The sequence below is a fragment of the Chiloscyllium plagiosum genome, unplaced genomic scaffold (assembly GCF_037043375.1).
Source record: "Chiloscyllium plagiosum isolate Xiang-an unplaced genomic scaffold, Cpla_swu_hap1 HiC_scaffold_41, whole genome shotgun sequence".
In the NCBI taxonomy this organism is placed as follows: domain Eukaryota; kingdom Metazoa; phylum Chordata; class Chondrichthyes; order Orectolobiformes; family Hemiscylliidae; genus Chiloscyllium; species Chiloscyllium plagiosum.
In genome coordinates, this window is record NW_028270179.1 from 39,604,942 (window position 1) to 39,610,653 (window position 5,712).

At 47.6% G+C, this 5,712-nt stretch overlaps 1 pseudogene; it reads left to right on the forward strand.

Moving 5' to 3' along the window:
- The first annotated feature begins 1,651 nt into the window (after nt 1-1,651).
- Nucleotides 1,652-3,374, forward strand: LOC122548058 (perforin-1 pseudogene; annotated as a pseudogene).
- Nucleotides 3,375-5,712: the final 2,338 nt, after the last annotated feature.

Sequence of the window (5,712 nt, forward strand, 5' to 3'; positions counted from 1 at the left end):
AAATAGTCTGAGTCTGCTCAGCCTCTCCCAATAGTTTAAGCACTACACTCCCCTTAAAAGCTCATAAAACTGTGATGGTTAGCACAAACATCATCAACACTCACTCACCTTAGAGCAATGCTCTGAACAGACTCGACAGTATGGTGCTGGAAAAGAACAGCAGGTCAGGCAGCATCCGAGGAGCAGGAGAATCGACGATTCAGGCATAAGCCCTCCATCATTTCTTATGAAGGATTTATGCCGAAAACGTGGATTTCCCTGCTCCTCCGATGCTGCCTGACCTGCTGTGCTTTTCCAGCACTACACTCTCGACTCTGATCTCTAGCATCTGCTGTCCTCATTTTCTTGTAATGCTTTTAACAGTTGATCAATGTGTCATATTAAGCAAACAGATCTTCTCCATGAAGTTAAAATGCCACACTGCTCTTAGCAGCTCATAAATCTGTCAAACTGAGCAAAAAGACATTGAACACCCACTCTGGAGGTGTTCAATAATTGCTGGCCAGCCAGTGCTGCCGGCATCCCATGGGTGAATTAAATAATGCTGGATAGTTTTTTTGGTAAAAGCTTATAAACTTTTCAGATCTTGTGAGCAGATCTTAATAACATAATGAAAAGCTCATAAATCTGTCAAATTAAGCAAATTAAATGCTCACTTCATAAGCACAGTAGCATTCGTCATGGTTAGCACACACATACATTCAATCCCCATCCAGCGTCGGAGAATGCACTTTTACATCTCATAAAAATGTCATAATAAGCAAACAGAGTATTACGAGTCACCTAAAATAGCACAGATTGAACGAAGAAGCCTTTCACTCACACAGACAATGCCGTAATGCCACTATTGGCTCATACATGTGCCCATATTAAGTGAACAGACAGTGTATGTTTATTTAACATAGAATTCTGCTCTAAACAGCTCAAAAGGCTGCCAGATGTTCAAAACAGATATTCTTTCCCGAATTAAAATAGGATAATGCACTTAGCAGCTTATAAGTCTGTCAAATTAAGGAGACAGATGCCCATCACCCACTGAAGAGTGCAAACGTCTTGAACAGTTCATAAATCTGTCACGTTGAGCAAAAGGAAACTTTTAAGTTTCCATTCTGGCCGTAACAATTTCCCCAAAAAAAAAGGACTCACGCACTTAAAATGCTATAATTCTTTAACAGCTCATGCATATGTCAAATTAAGCAAAATAAACATTAAAATCTACCTAAGAAGCATGCAATTATTCACAGCTCACGCATCTGGCATGTTTAGCACGCATCTAGCTCAAACGTCGTTGAAGATAGGATAATGCACTTAACAGGTCATCAATGTTGCAGACATAGCATTCAGACAATCATCATACATTTAAGAGAAAAAAACTCTGAATTGCATATAAGGATGACAAATTAAGCATTTAGAACTTCAACATCCACACAAAGTCTCTCAATACACTCATAAATATGTCAAAAGAAGAAAACAGATTTTCAAAACCGACACGCAATAGCATGCTGCAACACTTATTAGCTCATAAATGTGTCACGTCAGCAAAGAGATCTTCAACAACCATTGAAGAAGTCATGCCACTCATAAATCTGTCAAATTAAGATGTTCACTTTTTGTCTTGCAGATTCGCGTTTGGACCCACCAGCGGAGCAAAATGTCATCTGGGTATGCAAAACTGGGCACTCTTCTCTTTCTCTGCCTGCTCTTCCGGGGTGGCCTCAGCGCCTGCACCACCAGCACCATCAATGAGTGCCAAAATGCCGACTTTGTGCCGGGGACGCGACTGGCGGGGCAGGGCTATGATGTGGTGACGCTGCAGCCCAAGGGGGCCTTTGTCATCGATGTGAACACCTGGCACACGGCCAATGGGAGCTGCACTCTCTGTGAAAATGAGCTGCTGAATGGCGTGCGCCAACGGATGCCCGTCTCACTGATGGACTGGCGCACCCTGAGCTCCTGCCGGCGCTCTCTCTCCAGTCGGCTTTACCGATCGCCGGCCAAGCTGGCAGAGTCCGCCAACTCCACCATCACCAACAACTGGTGGGAGGACCTGTCCGTGCAAACACCCAAAGCTGGTGTCAAGGTGGTGCTGGCTGGATCCCATTCCAAGATGGTGGAGTTTGGCACCACCCACTCCCAGAGCGATCGCTACAGTTTCACCAGTCAACAATTCCAATACCTCTACTACCAGAATCGGGTGAAGGGCAAGCCCCTCTTGGCTCCTGATTTTCAACGCTCCCTCTCTAGTCTCCCAGCCAGCAACGTTGGCAATGACACATACCTCTACCAGAAGTTGGTGGCCACCTACGGTACCCACTACCTCACAGCGGTGGAGCTGGGCGGGCGTTACAAGGACGTGACGTCTATTCGGACGTGCAAGGCGGTGTATGAGGGCTACACTGCCGAGGAGGTTAAGGACTGCCTTACGGTGGAGGCCGGTGTCATAGTGGGCCTCACCACCAAATTCTAGGAGGGCTACAAGCGATGCCAGGAGAAGGCGTGCTCCATGAAGCACAGCAACTTCCACCAGGCCTTCAGCGACCGGGAGACGTGGGTGGCGGGGGCCCGGACCCGACAGGGGGTGGACCTCTTCTTCTCCAGGGACGGCTCGGCCTTTGCACGCTGGACGGAGAGCCTACCCACCCGCCCGGGCCTTGTGCGCTACGCCCTGGAGCCACTCCACCACCTGCTTCCCTCTGGCGACCCCCGGAAGAAGATCCTGCAGTGCTACATCAGCAATTACATCACGGGCAACGCCATCTCCCAGAACTGCGGTGTGGGCCCTCGGTGCCCTCACGGGTCCTACCCCCGACCCGCGCCAACCCTGCTCCTGCCTGTGCCATGCGGACAGTTGTGTTGACCGGAACTGCTGCTCCAAGGGGAAGGGGCTGGGTCGCCTGATGGTCACCATCAAGGTGGGCCGGGACCTCTGGGGGGACGTCTTCTCGGGCACCGACGGCTACGTGGTCGGCATGTACGGCCAGGCACAGGCCAGGACCTCCGTGATCTCAGGCAACAACAACCCCAAGTGGAACGCCAAGCTGGACCTTGGCCAGGTCAAGGCCGATAGCGGGAACAATCTGAGCATCGGGGTCTGGGATGAGGATGTCATAACAAGCAATGACCTCCTGGGCTAGTGCCAGGTCAGACTGATCTCCGGCACCCATGGCAAGGTCTGCTATCTCAGCTATGGCAAGGTGACCTACGACTACACCTTCACCTGCGGCCCCCACCGAGGTGGCGCCACCTGCCATGATTACATGCCCGACCCTGGCAGTGTTCCCTTCACCACTGCCGTGGATGCAACCGTCCACACCCTCCTTCTCAACCCACACTTGCCCAATACCAGCTCCAAATCGCCATTCCCCATGATCTAATTCCCCTGACCTTTACCTCCGACAGTGTCTTTCCCGGACTGTATCCTCACTATCATGATTGTAGCATTGTAAGCTCTGTACAACGTGGGAAGCTCTATGCCATTACATCAAAACGCTTTGAAGGCTTTTTCAACCGCGCAAGCAACTCAATGCAGGAAAAGGTGGATTTGTATAATCTTTCACTTTCTCAATAAATCTAACTGTGCATTTAGCCTGTTCCATGTGATCTGTCTGCACGGGCACACTCGCTCAGCGAGCTTGTAGAGTGCTGTGGGGCTGTAAATGACGGGCATGGTAGGTAAAGGAAAGAAAAGTGTCCTCTTGCAATTACGCTTAAAAGTATAGGCGACTTTAAGAAATTGGTGACAACGGGGGAATCTGAGTACAGGACAAATTATGTTGTGATACATTGGTGCAACAGCTGGTCAGAGATCAGCTTAATTTCCCCAGGAACATAATAATATCCACGAAAAAGATAGATTGAGGAAAATGGGTAGGGGCGTGTATAGAGAAGGTGTTTGGGTTCATTCTTATTATGCAGAATGGGAATGGATTGGAAGGGCTTTGAGTCTTTTGGGATTATGAAGAGTGGGACTGAACGGGAATGTGTTTTGGTCGATGGGAACGTGCAGAGTGGAAGTGAATAGCAAGGAGTTTTGGGATTGGGTCGAGTGATTGTTAAAGGGAATGGGGTTGCATCACGTGACATTGTAAATAGTGGGAGGGATACCGAAGATGTTTGGTTCCAGTGGGATTGTGTGGAACGGGTCCAAATTGGAAGGGGTGTGAGTTCATTCGGATTGTGTAGAGTAGGAGGAAACAAACTTGTGTTAGGGCCCGTTGAGATTGTGTAGAGTGGGATTTCGCTCTGTTGGGATTAGAGTCAGAGAGAACGGCAACGGGTTTGTGGTCCATTTGGATCATGTAGAGTGGGAGTGAATGGAAAGGGGTTATGTCCATTGGGATTTTGCAGAGTTTGACTGAACGAGAGGACGTTTGGTTTCTTTTGTATGGTAGAGAGTGGGAGTGAATGGGAAAGTGTTTGTGTCCATTGGGATTGACTAGAGTGAGGATGAATGAGAATGGGGTTGAGTTATTTGGGACTGTGTAGAATGGGAGTGAATGGGAAGGGGTGGTGTGCCCATCAGCATTTTGTAGAGTGGGAGTGAACAGGAATGGGTTTTGGCCCATTGGGATTGTATCAACTGTGAATGATCGGAAATTGGTTTTTAGTCCAATGGGATTGTGTCATGTGGGAGTGAATTGGAAAGGGTTATCGCCGGATGGGATTGTTTAGAGTGGGAGTGAATGGGAATAGGTCATAGCCCAATGGGATTGTGTGGAGTTGCAGAACATCGTGAGAGATTTGTGTCCATTGGGATCGTGTAGCTTTGTGGTGAATGGATCGTTGTTTCACTCCAATTGGATTGCTTGGAGCAGAAGGGAATGTGAAGTGGATTAGTCCACTGAGATAGTTCCAACTAGGGTGAAACTTGATGTAGTTTGTTTCAATTTGGATTGTGTAGAGTGGAAGTGAACGGAAGGGCTTTGAGTCTATTGGGACTTTGAAGACTGAGACTGAATTGAAAGGGGTTTATGTTTATTCGGATTATGTGGAGGTGGAGTGCACTGGAAGGGGATTGGCTGCATTGGGATTGTGCAGAATGGGAGTGAATGGAAAGTGACTTGGGTCCATTGGGATTGCATTAAGTGTGATTGAACGGAAATGAGTTTTAGTCCAATGGCACCACATCGAATTGGCGTGAATGGGACGTGATTTCTGTCCATTGGGTTGGTGTAGAGTGGGAGTAGGCAGAAAGGAGTTTGGGTCCACTGGAAATGTGTAGAATGGGAGTGAATGGGGATGTGTCTCGGATCATGTGGATTATGTAGAATGGGGTTCGTATCATTTGGATTGTTTAGAGTGGGAATGCATTGGAAGATGTTTGAGCCATTTGGGATAGTGTGGAGTGACACTGAAAGGGAATGCATATTAGTCCGAATGGTATTGTGTGTGTGGGAGTGAACTGGGAGGGGTCCGGCTACATTTTCATCAAAACTGATGTTGACACCCCTCTGAGAACATGAACCGAAACAGCCAAAGAGGAAAACATCGCTCTATAATCTGTCAAAGGAGAGTGAAAGGTGTTGTAGCCTGTTTTTCAGTAACTTCTAGTGTTTGAACAAAATAAATCCCTCACACTCACTTTGAAATCAGCAAGTAGAAATTCAGTTATCTATTTCACAGTGAGTAAATGAAGTATACTATTCACAAAACCGAATAAGTACCTTCTAACTACTAACTATTTTCGAATAACACAAGATTCTAATAGTATGC